Here is a 16,840-nt window from a genome sequence, read left to right as displayed (position 1 = left end):
TATCTGTCATGTTTCCAGTATGGAAACTGGAAATTATTTCTGAAGGACCAAATGCTGGCACAACTGAAATATGTCTCCTCTGCTCCATTCAGCACAGCACACAGGACAGGCTTCAAAAATCATTTCCAGTACCCATTGAAGATGGATGATTATTGCTGGAGAATCTATACCAATAAGAAGGGAAACCATGTTCAGGAAGTGCCAATATGACACCTACATTGTTTACCGTCCTTTTGTACCAAAGAGACAAAATATAACTATAATTTTTGAGAGACTTGTAAAGTCAGCTGATACTGATCCACTATTGATGGTCCACATTGGTCCAAAAACATTAATGCCATCTGAAAATACAGCCTTAACAGGATCCAAGGGAGAAGCCAGCAACAGGGGAAGACAGCAACAAAGCAGAAAGACAGAGTTTTGAGCTGAAATAACCTTTATATTTCTTTTCAATATGCCTAAATAAAATAAGTATAAAGATTGGGGTTAAAAATAAATTACAAATCCTTCATCTTTTTTTCCATAGCATAAATACATGTACATAGGCAGATGAAAGAAAAAAAAGTTTATTTATACATGTGTTTGAGGCTCTGGTGTCATCAGGTGAAGACACATGGAGCATATGGCTCCACAAATAAGAGAACTTGTATGTGCAGAAACTTCAGAAGATAAACTGTTCTTCACATGTGCACATATCATTCTGAATTAACAGCACACTGTTAATCAGCATGAAGATTACTGTAAACAGTACAATGTGGCTATAAACAGACAAAGGGGAGCAACCATTCTAGAAGAGGTACTAATGATCAGATCCATCTAAACATAGGCATGTTAAACACATTTAGAAGATGTGGACACATGCTGGATACAGAGGAAGAATCGTTACCCTCAGCCTTCTGGCTAAAGTCTTGACAATATAGCCCAGCTTTCCGAAGTTACAAACAGAAGATACCTGCCAATTGTGCTTTTGTAAATGCTCTTAAAAAACAGCAGAGAGAGCACCACAGGTATGGCACATAATAATTATGCCAACCAAGGAGATATTGAGGATGTCATTTAAACTTCTATTTCAATAATATAAATGTAAGAAGTGTGCTAAAGAATGCTGTAATTTACTAGTATTATATTAACCTTTAGTTACTGACTTTAGAACATCTGTTCTATGGCAAGTAACCTGTCTCCAAACCAAGACCTCTGGAGAGAACAACAGCTGAGGGTACTGAGGCGATTTTATGCTTAATCATTCACAGGATCAAAAATGCAAAGCAAAGTATTAAAAATCTCCAAAATATATTCACTGATTCATTCACTTTTAATTGCAAATTCACATTTGTTCTCTAATCAATAAGGTCTGTAACCAGTAAAATGGATTAAGTGACATTTTATTACATTTGGTCAGCCAGCTCTTCTGTTAATTTCTGTAAGAGATCTAGAAAAGGATGTGTTTTCAATGAAAATTTCCCCTACAGCATTGCCTCAGTATCTTAACTTGGCAGAAAATGCATGAAATCAGCAAAAGCAAAAAGAACATAGTAGCATTTGGGAATGTAGAAAATGCTGCTTAACCAGCATCATTGCTGTGGCTGCCTGCAGGCTAGTTTAATTAGGCTACAATTCATATGCAGGAAAGTAGTTTTGTAATTGCTGTCAAATGACCAAATCTATGTATAAAACCTAAGGAGAATCGTGCATTCCCAGTAATGAACCATATGGAAATTGACTGGGATTTGTTAGCTGAAACACTTATTTGGCAGAAATTAACTGTAAAATGTATAATAAAATAAATATATGTATACTCAGATAGTAGACAATTTTAAAGAATATATCTCAGTTTTCTGGATGTAACTATGAATTTTTTATTAGATGAATATACTGATTTTTCTGCCAAATCATGCAGCTATATTTGTATGGATGGGAAAGCATAGTTACCAATTTCAGTTTTTAAAAGCGTATGGTTTTTTAGCAGAAAAATTATTAGAAGAAGTTTGATATTAAGGATTGGGCATAAAGCCACCAGAAGTATGTTTCCTTTTTTTTTTCCTCTTCTATTTTCTATTATTTAAAAACTTTAATGATGTAATTTTTCATTATCTGCTTTAGTAGTATCACTAGATATTTTTAAGCCACTCAAATTTTCTCCAATTTTTATTTGATTGAGCATAATCTTTAAAGAAAAGAGATTTAGGTAAATAAATACATATCTGAGGAACAGGGAGGATTTTTTTCTTTTCTTTAAATCAGCATATTATTGAAATTAAAACTGTTGAATTAAAGTATGCTTATTAAACAAAGAAAGTCCAGAGGATATAATTAATTTTCTGAATGTATATTTTTAGGCTTATTGCCACAGTGTCTGCATTTGAAATATTTGCCTAATACTTCTGATCACCATGTATTTAAGTGCTAAGAAAAAATTATTAAATTGAGGAATGATTCCAGAATAATTACTAAGACACTTTCATGTTTCAGAAGCAACATCTCAGATAAGAAGTATTTCTCAACAGCCACAATTTAAGATAAGAAATACACTAGCAAGTAAGTCATGAAAACAAGCCAGAGATTTTGTTGTTGGTGGTGGTGTTTTTTTACTATGTGGAACAATAGATACTGGGAAACAGTTAAGTTTGCCAGAATACTAGTAGCTGGTGATCATTTACATTAATACTTCAGGACTTCAAGAGTGCAATTTTCTCAGAAAACTGTCTCAACTCATATCCTGAAATTATTTTACAAATGAGGATGATTACCAATTTTCCACTTTACTTTCCATAAATATTAATCAGTGCTGATATTCCATATCGTATAGCAAAGAATGACATGTTAATTGTCAAAGTTTTTTCTAGTATGGAACAATTTGGTGTGTATTGTCGCCCCCCCCGGCCCCCAAGTTTGCATTATTTTCCAATGAAATATGATTCTAGTCATCAGCTAAACCCCATGGAATATATATACATAAACAAAACATTAAATTCCATAAGCAATCTTCCATTGGTGGTGTTTTGAAGAAGAAAATAAATCCTGCTTTATCTTTCAAAACTTGACATGAAGTGCTTAGCCCGAAGAAGCAGATGCAAATAAAGCTCCAAGGAGGGGACCTAGGTTTCTCTGAAGCAGTTACATTTCTTGAGCTCTAGGCTATTCTTTACTCAGCATGTTTTTTTCTTGTGTCCCTGTTCTCAGACATCTGACTTGTGAATAATTAGATACATAATTACTATCTGATTTAGAATCTGTCCTATTTATGACTATATATATGGAGAATTTCCTGGGGCTTTTAACAGTATGGTATGGTAGAACAAGAATTTGGAAGTACATCACTTAATTTGTTTCTAGTTCAAATGAAAGATTATATTCCAGTCTGTGAGATTCAAGAGCAAAATTAGTAATGCCAAAGAGTATATATAAACAGATAAAGTAATAAATCTAACCCATATATATGTATATATGCATATATAGTGTTATACTAAGAAAATTAAACATTCCCAATACAAAATTAGGGAAGCTGTAAACCCTGAAACACAGGGGATTTAATTTACTTATATTCTAATTGATGACATGTATGTTTAGCTTCTGTTACTGATAGGGGCCTTAGTCACAATTATTGTCTTTGTTCAACAACTCTGACGGGGTTTTGTTTGTTTGGGGTTTGTGTTTGTTCCTCTTCATTTGTTTATTCCTTTCTTTCTACTCAACTAAAAAAGAGAATTAATATGCACAAAAATACATATCAGATTTTGAAACTTGAGGTGCAATAAGTGGAGAGGGGAAAAAAAGACAAAAAGGACAACTGATTATATAAAGTTTAAATCCTCAAAAAGAAATCAATATTTCCTGATAAAGTAAAAATTAAACTTTCAAAATTGTTAGCCACATAGACAGCCAAATTACAAGGTGAATCATCCACCTTTTAATCCATTAGTACTGTCTTCACATTCCTTTCACTACTAAAAATTAAATCATTTCCTAATTTTAATCTACCTTTAATATTCAGAAATTTCTAAACTGCTTCTCAGACTACTTGTATACTAAAATCACCCACCTTTGAAATGTTTTTGTTCAGTGGAATTAAATAGATAACTGTGCTATGAATATGATATATGACAGAATGTTTTTAAGGGTGTAAACCATAACCATTGTGCTAAGCTATGGAGAAAACACACGGTTTTTCACTCCTAACAGGATTGGCAGCTGTATGGGAAAATACCAGCATATTTGGCCAAAGAGACTTAGTATTCTACTTAGCTACTCTTCAGCCTGAGGATAGTAGTCAAACAACATGTTTTGGCAAGCAAATGTTCTACCTTCTAGCCAGATTTCCCACCAAAGAACTTCCCAGGACCTTTGTAGCAGCAGTTTCTTCATTGTAACTGATAAATAATTGGCAGATACCTTGAGATGTCTCTCTCCTGTGGATTAAATTTTAACAATGTAAAGTTATTCTAATTACTATGATGCATTTTCTCCCGATTTGTACCAATAAATTAGGCTCTGTTATTTTAAATAGTGTTATGGCAATCTTCCTAGAGCAGATGCCTGTCAGCAGGAGTAACACCTGCCTTGGAAATTCAGAAGAAAAAAAAAAGAAAAAAAAAAAAAAGAACCAGAGCAGCTAACTAAAGCCAATTAACAGTTATCAGTCTATGGCTATTCTGAAAAAAAAAAGTTTAAGAAAAAAAAAAAAGGATCAAACCTGGTATATGCTTAATCTTCTTTTATAACTTTCTATCTTCTATATTCCTTCAGAAAATCTATCGTAGTGTTTGAAATGCTGTTTTCTAGCCTGTTAATAATTTGGGTGCACATTTGAAATGAACATGGCTATATTAAAAAGCTTGAAGAAATAAACCATATGCAAATGAAATGTTAGAATACTTTGAAAAATGCTCAGTTATGTGCAAACTTTTTCCATAGTGTTTCTACTTACAATTACAGCGAAAACCGATCTGCATAAGCAGTGTTTTTCTTACATATTTTGTAATCTCATTTGTTTAATTAGGAACCATGCAGAGATGTTGAAATATATCCTTTAATTGATAGTTATTGAAGTGGATTGAGGAAAAAAAATACAGACTTCTACTATTTGCTGAAGAAACCATGTTTCTGAGATTAAGTATACCCATAAACCTTGAAACACTGGACAATGAAAAGTTCCATGTCACAAAACACTCACAGATGATTTCCAAAAATTCTTAATTCCAATATAACACCCATACAAATCATAAAATAAAAATAAAACCACATTTGAAGCTGATATCCTACATTAGACAGCAATGAGAGAAAATGAGTTGCATAAATACATATTGTAAATCTGCTATTTAAAGAAAGCATATGAAATTACAAAATAACCACAAAGACTATGTTGTAGTATAATGATAGTACTACTGCTAATAATAATAATAAAGGCTATTCTGATTTGAATAGCTTCTAACAATGTTTGTCTAACCAATTAAAAATCTTTAAGCAGATTAATAATGTTTGTAAAACAGACCATATTTGGTGTTTCACTTCACACAGCGAAAGACAGGGTACAAAAGTTGTTAGAAGGACAGCAGCTTTACTCACAGGTAACAACTAGTGTCCTCTCTCTCAGTTTAAAACTGAATAAATAACCTCAGAGTGATTTCAGTTCTCTTTCTGCTCAATCAGGCAGCTGAAATCAATTCAGCAAAGAAATATTGAATGAAGAGTTCTTTCTTCAATACTAGATTAAGTACTCTTAAACAAAACTGATTTAATTGAAGAAACAGAAGAAAAATCTGAAATGGGTAAGTATTTTAAAAACTTTTTATGCCACCTTCCTGTACATCTAAAAAGAAGTTATTGTTTCATTTTTGCATGTGATAGTTATTTTTTACCGAATGGGATTTTAGTAATGTTACTAAAGCCTGAAACAGTGCAACAAAAGAACCCTTTACCCTTACATCTGTGGCTAAACTGAATCATTATTGACTGAATAATGTAAACCCTTTTTTTCCTACATCAGTGTCGATCAGTGAAGTTTCTCACTGACTACAACTTGTTGACATATCTTCAGTGAATAAAAAGAACTTAAAAAATAGAGTGGTATAAGTGAAAAAAAAAAAGGAAAGCAAAAAGTGAAGAAGAAAAAGCTATGGCTGCTGTAGTTGGAAAAGTAGAGGTCCGTAAGTATTAAAATTGGTGAAATGTTTTACTTAGAAATGAAATATCATGGTTAAACACTATTAAAAGTACAAAAATATGTTTCAATAGTTTTAAAAATGCATTTTTAAAAAAATGAAAGCATTTTTTGGAAAGACCAATGAAATATTAATAACTTTAAAATACATGATTTAAAAAAAAAAATTCCCGGAGAAAAGCATTTTCTTCAATCAAAAATGAAAATGTTTCCTATATTCTCTTCCAAACATGAAAAATACCATTTCTGTTAAAATTGTTTTATTTCAATTCAGCTGTTGAATCAAGAAAGGAAAAGAAAACAGTCACAATGGTATACTGATAATTCCATAGTATTTTAATAAGAGATTTCATGTTTGAAGTAGAGTCAGGCAAATAGATGAATTAATTGTTAGGAATATTACGTATCCCTTGACACCTCAGCACGTTGATTGTGGGACAAGTATTCTACCACATGCACCATTCAGATACTGTCTCCCATTTGTTCAAAACACGGCATCTATTGAAACATGCCATCACTCCATTCTTGCCTATCCTATAACACTTTTCCAAAGGAAGCCACAGTCCATATCCATAGGCAAGAAACAAGTGTGCATCTGTTGCCATCAGTAGGGATATTTAACAGTAGGGAACAGTGTGCAGTGTTGCCATCAGAGTCTATCCAATAATCAGTCTTTACTACACCACCGTTTGCTTTTTTAGACTGTCATTTATCACTTCGCTGACTGTAAGTAATCTTTTTTTTCTTTTTCTCCTTCATTTTTATTGCATTACATCTTATTTTAAAATATTTTTATTGCAGAGCATTTCTGAGATTTGGTGTTCAATACTACATTGGTTGTAGGACAATGAGATAAGAACCTCTCTAAAAGAAATTCCTGAATCAATTTTGAGTACAATGTCAGCATAGCTGTGAAAATACAATATTTTCAAGAAACTGAGTTTTGTATCAATACTATTGACATACATAGTCTGTGTAAATAAAAAACAAAACCGAAACCACCCTTGAAAATATCTATAAGACACTCAATAAAACATTTTGCATCACAACAACATTATCTGAGAACAATTCATTAACATGAACAAACAGGTACCATAGAAAAACATTACAGCATGTCTGGCAAGAACTTTTATAAAAGGAACAGAAACAATTTTGTTCTTCTGCATACTAAGACTGAAGAATATTTTATATACTTGATGGAATTTCTGTCTCTGAAGTAAGCCTGTAACACCTCATTGTTTGGAATAAGAGCTGTACTTTCTCCTGTAATGAAAGGTTATACTAAAATGCAGTTTGAGAGAAAAAAGCAAGAAAACCTTGCCTTCAATAAACCCTGAAGATATGGGATAAACATTAATAGATTTGTATATCTTAAGGTGAGTAGAAACCACATAATCATTCAATTTAAGTTTTTTCTCTGTAAACAGACCTCACAGTTTCCTCAGAAGATAATTTACAGGATGTACTTCAGAAAGATATAAGGACTTATTTTAGTCTTCAGGTCATGATGATCCCACAATCTCAGCTGGAAAGCTGTTCTTTCTTTAATCCCCTCACAGTTACATCTAGGAAGTCGCATCTCATTTCTGATTTAAATTTCTGTGTTCCAGTTACAGCTTTTGGAACCTGTTATGACATTGTCAGAGATCTGTAGAACTTTTTGCAATGCAACTTTACTGAATTTCGTTTAAAATAATCAGGTTATACTTCTAACAATCTTCTGCAGCTCAGCTGATGTAACTTCACACTGTAATGGCTTCATGCTCGTTTTTATGACCCTTGTTTGCATACTCTGGCATTTTGACTTCTTGAAGTATAGAAACAACATCCTGTAACATCATTACAACCTTTAATAAAACTTTGAATGACACTGTATTGAGAATTAAGAAGTCATTTCTAGTGAAAGTCTATTCTATGAACTACTGTAGTTTGAGATTAATTGAAGTATTCTTTGTCTTTAAGATGGTGGCAAGAAGCAAAACCAAATGCAGTGGAGAAGCCTGAACTATGTCAACAAAGGCTTTATTAAATCTGCCTTTCCCACAATGAAGTAAATGAAAATGGTTTAATTAGATCTAGTTTCTACAGAACAATTTAACCAACTTACTTCTTTTTAACAACAGATTTCTTGTTGTCATTCTGGTTTAACCACCCTAATATTTTGTCCAAGACAGAAAAAATGTAGTCCCAAGTGGTATGCTTTCTAGCTCTTAAAAATATCAGAATTGTATTGGAAGTACTTGAATCTTTACAAACCGTGTGACTTTTCAAGATTTGTTAAAAGTTTGAACATTAGTGTTGTGGTTTAACACCAGCCAGTAACTAAACACCACACAGCCGCTCACTCACTCCACCCCCCCAGTGGGATGGGGGAGAGAATCGCAAAAAAAAAGGTAAAACTCGTGGGTTGATATAAGAACGTTTCAATAAAACAGAAAAGAAGAAACTAATAATGATAACACTAATAGAATGATAACAGTAATGATAAAAGGATTGGAATATACAAATTATGCACAGTGCAATTGCTCACCACCCGCCGATCGATGCCCAGTTAGTCCCCGAGCGGTGATCCCCTGCCCCCACTCCCCCCAGTTCCTGTACTAGACGGGACGTCCCATGGTATGGAATACCCCGTTGGCCACTTTGGGTCAGGTGCCCTGGCTGTGTCCTGTGCCAACTTCTTGTGCCCCTCCAGCCTTCTCACTGGCTGGGCATCAGAAGCTGAAAAATCCGTGACTTTAGACTAAACACTACTTAGCAACAACTGAAAACATCAGTGTGTTATCAACATTCTTCTCATATTGAGCCCAAAACACAACACCATACCAGCTACTAGAAAGAAAATTAACTGTATCCCAGCTGAAACCAGGGCAATTAGTGACAAAAATTCCACTGCCAGGTCTATTAGCTAGTGATCTTGGATGAAGTTTATTCAAGCTCATTGATTTAAAAATGGACAATTTTAGCAAACGCTATTATCATTAGCTACACTTGTGCATAGGCCTGAAGATAATAAATTCCTTACAAGGATAATTAAAATTACATGCTAACTTTTTTGCCATCACTCTTAGAGGGAACTGAATAAATCCCAGTCTTGTAAAGCTTATATTAAAGTACAATTCTAGTGACAGATAATGGTCAGTGAGATAAGATTCCGATTTTTTGCTACAGCAGTGTTTATTTTAAGTCTGCTGTGAAATTGCTAAGTACATAAGAACCCCCCAAACTATCATTGTTTTAAAACAGAGTAAAATTCAAAATATGTTCTCTGAGCTTTTATCTATTTTATGCACTCTGTCTCCAAGTGATTCTCATCACAGCCTGTGCTTTGTGAGAGCACAGTTATTTCTGTTCTAGTCAAGATGATGGGCCCTTCCCAGATATTATTCAGGTTAGTCTATGAAACTACTGTTTCAAAAAGATTGGTACAAATTCCATTCCATTATTGTATGACATTGTGGGGACAACTACTTGAAAGCAAAACTCATTTTTTTTATCCATTCCAAATACAAGAAAAAAGCATGCAAAGATTGTATTTTTTCCAAAATACAGACAGGATGATGCATGTTAAGGCCTACATTTTAATCTATTTTAACTGTAGTATTTTATGTAATAACCTCCATAAAATGGAATCCAGAAACACAGTATGCTTAGTTTAAAAGTTCATCTGGGATTACATAGCTTTTGTTTTAAATAAATAAATAAAGTAGCAGTTTTGTGATGACTATATGTGAAGGCCACATGACAAGTAGTTCAGTCTCATTCACTTCTCTTCTCGTTATTCCTGTAGATTTCAACCTCACAGGGAAAAGTACAGTGTCCAGCACCCTACTTCTAACAACGGTCTGTGAACTGGGTAGATGAGAGGATAAAATACTTTCCTTGGACCACTGAATCAGTTCAACAGCTCAAATCATTTTTATGTTTCATAACCATTTTATTACCTCCCCTTTCATTACATCTTTTCCCCTCATTTTCTCACAGGCATTAATCACAATCCCACACTTAAAATTTCCAAGCCAACCTCTTGTCCTTTCTTTCTTCAAAAAGCATGAGGGACTCATTTCCTGCTGTAAATTCCCTTTTCCCTGTTAAGGGGATCAAATCAGGGGAGACACCAATTACAACCAATATCTATTAGAACAGCATTTATTAATTAAGCTGTTCTTACTAAGAGCATATAACTGTTTGTGCAACATACTCACGTATCCCTTCCCATAGTAGACACTTGCACACATAGATGCACACTTACAAGTATGACTTGGAGCAACAGCTGGCAGGCCAGCCCTAGCTGTTAGGCAGAAGCAGAGTGTGGCAGCTAGGTTGGTTTTCAGAAAGTCCTTCAAGAAAGTCCTTCTTTCATCAGGTGTTTATATAATCCTGAAATACTTGTCTGCATATCTGCATATAGCAGTCAGCTTCTTGGATGTGGGCTGAATTATACAAACCCATTGTTGATGCTGGTGTTTACTGGTGGCCTTGGATAGAGGCAACAAACTATTGATGTTCTGAGTTCACGTATTCTTGTGGACTCAGCAAGGCTGCTAGTGCCCAGAGCTCATCGGGTATTAGAAAATTTCACATACTACCTCTCAGCATCTATTTTTCCACTCTTTGGCCTACTACTTTCTGGTAGCTATTTTTCCATCCACATCCATTGGTACCTGTAGAATCCATTCACAAAAACTCATACAAAAGGGACTTGTATGATGTCCACCTGCAGCCCAGCAATACTAATGTTTCGGACAAGTTTCCAGATGTTAAACCCAAGTGTTTCTCTTACACTGAGCACTGTCATGTGGGAAATGCCTCCCTCCTCCGGAAGTGCTACATAAGCTCCGTTCATAATGACTTATAATTCTGTCCATGTTTACCACACCGTCAGCCTTTATCTACCATACTTTTAACTGCCTCTTGCACTTGGCAACAGTTTTTCATAAAGTTGTGGACTTCAATTAATTTTTGTAGCTCCTACTAGAAAAAAAAGAAAAAAAAAGAAAAAAAAAACTTTACCTGTTTTTTGCAAAAGCTGTGAGGGGCTGCTTTTCTCCTTGGCATGGAAGGCAGGGAAGGCAGGGAGAGAGAAAAAACTTCAGTCCCAGCAGGACATAGGAGTTCTCACTTTGCCACCAAACATTTTTATTTCATTGCTACTTAACTACAGTACCAGTAAAAACCACATTCATATTACTTGTGAAAATTAATGACTATGTGACAATATTCCAGGCACCAGTGTTGAACTTGGCTAACTATGTGACAGTAGTTCCTAGCTACCAGTGATGAACTGTCTGTAGTTTTGACTTCTATAGCAGCATTTAAAATGTCAGCCTATCATTGGGGAAGACCTATTTTGGACATTGTATTAGAAGTACAGGTTTCCTAGCGATCATGTGACTATGAATTACCTGGAGACAATCTTTAGAGTATACATTATTATATACTTATTTGGTGCCATACATTTACAGTTGAAAAATATCTTTTGTATCTGTATTTTCAGCCATGGTTTATTTGCCTCATGACCCCAGTTACGATGTATAAAGCAGGATCCCCAGCTATATCTCATTATCCATTGTACACTGAAGTATTTTCATTCCCATAATTTGCCAGCAATATCAGTGAAAGAAAAAGACTGTGAATACCGTCTATCTAAAACCAAATTCAATATTGTTGTACATCTAGGACAGCATTATCATGTAGAGAATGCACTGTATCAGAAAATGAAGGTTTTCTTTGAAGTTACATCTCCCTGACAAGTTAGTAAGTCACCTGAGTGGTGTTAAGAACTATTCCTCAGAGAGGTATTAAGTTTATTATAGATGTTCTCAATCAGTTTTTAGTATCGATTCTGCCTTTAATTAAAAAATTTAAAAATAATAATAATTAAAAAAAAAAAGTTGTTTTCATGGTTTCCAGAATTTTGTCAGGATTACATGGATCACTTCACCTTCCACTTGAACATTGGGTGCATAATTTAACTCGGCTAGCAACTTTATAAAACTGTTGGGGATAAAGGCAGACACCTTTATTCTCTTCTAGATTTGCACCAGGCAGATATTTGTCTTGGTTGTTATAATGAAAAATACAAAGAAGAAATGCACTATCTATCCTAGAAACACATTAATATTTCATGTTTTTTGTATTTCTCACAGCCACCCCTATTTTTGTCCATAATCACAGAAATACTTTGAATATGTATTCTGGTTTATGACAAAGGATTATGGTTGCTGGTTCCATGGTTCCCAGACAAATTGAAGGAAAAATCTATTGCTTGCTTGTTCCATCTGCTAAGCAGACTAACTTTTCATTTAAAATTAAAATTTTGGGGAGGTATATATTGTTTCAACAGTCTGAAATTTAGTGTAAATTTGACAGAGTGCAGCTTTTAGCCCATTGTGCTCTGCAGTTAAGAGGGACACACTGAATATGTCAACACAGAAATTCTGCATGCTGTAAATGTTTCATTTGTATCATTGTTTAGCTATTGAAGAAGCAAACCACAATTCTTACATGACACAAACCACACAGATTTTACCTATCTCCAAGACCAAGCTTTCTCCTAGATAAATTCAGTTTTCCTTCACTCATCAGCATTCTTTATCTCTGAAATAGACAACTTTCTTAATTCAGCACTCAGCAGTACTGTGGAAATATTGATCTGCAATCAACTGCTGACACAGTTATTTTGCTTAAGCTGCATGTTTACTGAACTGTGAACACAGCAGTATTAAAGGCATATATAAGAGTTGTTTCTACCACACCAAAAAAATCATAGAAAACACTTCATCTAAATGGCCTTGCCTGTGTTTTATTCTAACTTTGATTTTAAGCAAAGGCAATTATTAAGTAAATTGTTTATTTTTTCCCTTTTTTGTCTCTCTTGTTTTGGGTTTGGGTTTTTTTTAATAGCAAATATAATGGTGTGAGAAATTTTACTCCACTAATCTCATTTTAGTTTTCCTTTAAGCAGGATAAGCTGATTAATAAAACTGAAATTTCTCTGAAGAGTTATTCCCGTTGTCTTGGAGGGATATTTCACAGGCATTCTTTTTGTTAAGAATCCCAATTTGTAGAACTTTTTAAAACTTCTGATAATTAAAGTTTGGGGAACCAGCCAAGTCCCTCGTCACCAGTAAGGCCTGCTTGACTTTACTTGACATATTATATTATTAAACACCATATTTAGATTTAATAAGTACATCTCCATAGAAAGTAGAAGGTGTTACTGTTTATTCTAGAGATTAATTAAATTTGATCACAAGTGGAGGTGCATAAAATGTGGAAGTGTTCTCTATAACTTAGAAGGGATTAAAACCAGAACAGTTCTGTCGAAATGGTGCTGAAATGTACAGTCTTTTTAGAGAAAACAATACAATCCCATTAAATGAACACACAAATAAAATGTGCTAATTTTTGAAGAGCAAGACATTTAGTATCAGTGGCAGCAAATGTCAAATGCACTTCAAAATTTGTCATCAAAGCAGATAACCCTGCTTTATCATTTAACTTGGAATAACACAATATGAATAGCCAAAGATGCAGTAAAAGGGCTGACTTTCAAAGATGTGACTAATAATTGAATACCTTATTTCCCAAAGTCAAGTTTGCAAATTACTTATTACCGTTCTCATCAAGGATCTCTGCACAAAGCATGATACTGTTAATTGTTTCTACACATACAGATCATCCCAAATTGTTTTCTGCATACAAAACTAACTTGAGTTACAATCCAAATGTTTCTGCTCACATGCAGAGATAAATCTTTCTATATATTATGCTGGGTTTTGGTCAAGTTGCTTGGTCAGTAGCTAGATATTAACAGTAACAATGCATAAGAACATCATTTCAAGGGACACGGCAGCACAAATGACATGTTACTTGATGATTTGGCTGATTTAAGTAGACAGTATTAGAATTAATATTGCAGTGACAGAATATGTAAAGGGAGAGGACCTTCCATGTACGTTTAGGCTCTGTGGGGAGGACAGTGCTGAGGGGACACGCTCTACTCCCACAAGTGGTAGCAATCAGCCTGCACGGCTGTCCAGCCTAGAAATGTTTTCTTCCCAAGGGCTGTGCACCTCTACCACTTCACTATCTGATTCAAGCCATATATTAGAGATGAAAATAAGTCCACAATAACTATCAAATGAAATAATTAGTCACTGAATGTTATTACTCTTTTTTCTTCTGGGTTAAAGTTCAGTAGGTTAGTCTAAAGACAGCTGTGTTGGGTGTAGGTGTCAAGGTGTTGGTAGCGAGGGGGGCTGCAGGGGTGGTAGCAAGGGGGGCGCGGGGGGGGGGCAGGGCTGCCCAGTGCCAGACACAGCTGGTTCCAGCCGGCTCTGATGGACCCACCGCAGGGCACGGCTCAGCCCCCCAGCCAAGGTCCAAGGCGGGGGCACCTCCGCAAAACACATTTAAGAAAGGGCACAGCAGTTGAGAGAGAAGACCAAGAAAAAAATGTGAAAGAACCAGTCTTGCAGACACCAAGGTCAGAGAAGAAGGAGGGGGAGGAGGTGCTCCAGGCGCCGGAGCAGAAATCCCCTCTGCAGCCTGTGGAGAGACCACAGTGGAGTAGATATCCACACTGCACCCCATGCTGGAGCAGGCGGATATGCCCCGAAGGAACCTGTAGCCCATAGAGAGGTCAATAAATTAAATTAATTTTCACCAAGTCGAGTCTGGTTTGCCCATGATAGTAATCAGTAAGTGACATTCCTGTCTTTATCTTCACCCACGAGCTCTTTATCTTATTTTCTCCCCCTCTCCTGTTGAGGAGGGGGAGTGAGAGAGCGGCTTGGTGGGTGTCTGGCATCCAGCCAAGGGTAACCCACCACAGTGGCTCTAACTGGTGACAGGGTATCATTTGCCAGGTAAGACAGACACAGCACAGTTCATGGGAAACATGTACCAGCAGGTGAAAGTAAAGCAGGATATCTTAGGGCGTCTCTAAAGGCACAAGGAGTCTATCTTTATATATGAATACATTTTGCTTTTAGTTACTAGAAAGGAGATTCAGTCTGAGATAAAGCTGCCTACACACGAGCTAAATGCAGACACTGGCTTCATTGCCAATACTATCAGTAAAAACAGGAGAATCCTTCTGTTCACTTCCACCAGGGAACTGATTTAGTTTCCCACACACAGACACCTAACACAACTTACTAGCGCCTCGGGTGTCCCTCTTGAGCTCTCAGCTGCTGCTCTAGAAATGCACAGGTCTCTCATTAGTCCTGCACTGCATGTGCGAGCCCTGCGTGAATGCCTTCTATAATGTCTAATACCATCAGAAGCCTATGCGTGCAAAACTGGTGCAACCTTGTCTGTGTTTTTACCCCAAATACTAGAAGCTTGCAACCTAATTTAACACAACTATACCTTATCTTGGCATTACAATAACTTCAGGAATTTACACTTTCATCTGCTGGCACTGAAAGGACAGCTGACTACACTAATTAAAACTGTAATTAGCTGGGAAGGGTTTAATATATATGTATGTGTGTGTATTTGCAATGAAGAATTAGCTGCTGTAATAAATGAAACTGACTTTAACGCATATTGCAAAAACTTCATTAAGAAATATTTATACTCACTTTCTAGGATATTAATACAAATTGAACATCATACATACATGATTTTTCAACAAGTCTGCATAAAGGTTCTAGTTTTTCTAGTCATCTTAGTTATATTACCATTATTTTCATAAAAGTGACAGCAGTCAGTAATACCAGTCCCAATAAATGGAAATACATGTATCATATAAAACAAAAGTGTACCCTAATATTTCCTGAAGTTAAGGGGGTTTAATTATTTTTAAACTAAAACCAAACAAACAAACAACAAAACCTAAAATAATGCCACATACTGTTGGATTTGGTACAGGGACATTGCTACTATCATCTCAAAGAAACTAATATGCACATTTTTATTCATTTTCTTTAACAATATTCTTTAGCTTCCATCTCAGAGTCACTGAATATAATTGCATCACTTTCTATTTCATGGAATATTTTTAACATCTGTGGTTATCAGTGAATATAAACCAGGAATCTTAGACCCCTAAAAGGCCTTTGTATTATGGAGGAGAAGTAATTTGATGACTCTCCTAAGCAGTGCCCCCCAAAAAAAAACTAAAAACCTTATCGTGTAAAGTGAAACTTAAATAGAATTTCAGCAGCTAAATCCAAGATTACGATTCCAGAAAATGCTTAAGAATGTACGTGTCCATTGTAGATAATTTTATTAAACTTTGTACTCCAGTTTTTGTGGTTTTTCATGACTAGCAATATCACAAAGTTGACAGATCTAAGCTTTCAAGCCTTTTCAAAAATGTCAGGCTGTTTGGGCATTCACAAATCAGGCACACACTGCACTGACAGGCCCAAGCCGATCTTTTTTTTCAAAACATCTGACATGCACATATCATCCATATAAGAAAAACCCAGCAACCCCAAGGCCACTCTTATGCAAAATGACAGCCAGAGAGGGAGGTGGTTCACATTAAATAACAGCCTAATGCCTAGAGTAGAATGGAAACTGAGGATCAGTTCCAACCTTGGCCAGAAAAGTTCAAGTTTGCCGTCTTCTGAGGGAAGGCTCTATCCCCCAAGCTGCAATACAAAAGCCACAGAGCCAAGGAGGAAGCTTGAAAACAAAGAGAACAGAATATAATCTCTTGAAGTT

The sequence above is a fragment of the Haliaeetus leucocephalus genome, unplaced genomic scaffold, assembly GCF_000737465.1.
Source record: "Haliaeetus leucocephalus isolate CR32 unplaced genomic scaffold, Haliaeetus_leucocephalus-4.0 Scaffold61, whole genome shotgun sequence".
Lineage (NCBI taxonomy): Eukaryota > Metazoa > Chordata > Aves > Accipitriformes > Accipitridae > Haliaeetus > Haliaeetus leucocephalus.
The sequence above is the reverse complement of the archived record's forward strand: the minus strand, read 5'-3'. Positions refer to the sequence as shown.